General features: G+C 50.2%; 1 non-coding gene across 1 annotated transcript; it reads left to right on the forward strand.

The window, feature by feature from the left end:
- Window positions 1-17: 17 nt before the first annotated feature.
- Window positions 18-101, forward strand: Trnal-cag. The gene has a single exon. It is a non-coding gene; the product is annotated as a tRNA-Leu (tRNA).
- Window positions 102-317: the final 216 nt, after the last annotated feature.

A 317-nucleotide genomic window follows, 5' to 3' on the forward strand; every position in this document is an offset into this window, starting at 1 on the left:
ATCACCCTTCATAGTAAGTCAGGATGGCCGAGCGGTCCAAGGCGCTGCGTTCAGGTCGCAGTCCGGTCTTCCGGGCGTGGGTTCGAATCCCACTTCTGACACAGGTTTTTGCTTTTAGCATGGATTTTGAATCTCTTCCACCGCGCCTTCAGATGTTTCGAACCCCACTCGTAACAATTTACTCATCTCAACACCTGTTACAAGAAAAAAAAGGAAGGGTTTGCTGTGGCGTGGATTCGAATCCCTTCGGCTGCGCCTTCAAAGATCCGAGATTAGAGGTTCGCATCCCACTCATCATACGTGATTCGCCTTTCTCA

The sequence above is a fragment of the Penaeus monodon genome, chromosome 27, assembly GCF_015228065.2.
Source record: "Penaeus monodon isolate SGIC_2016 chromosome 27, NSTDA_Pmon_1, whole genome shotgun sequence".
NCBI lineage: Eukaryota > Metazoa > Arthropoda > Malacostraca > Decapoda > Penaeidae > Penaeus > Penaeus monodon.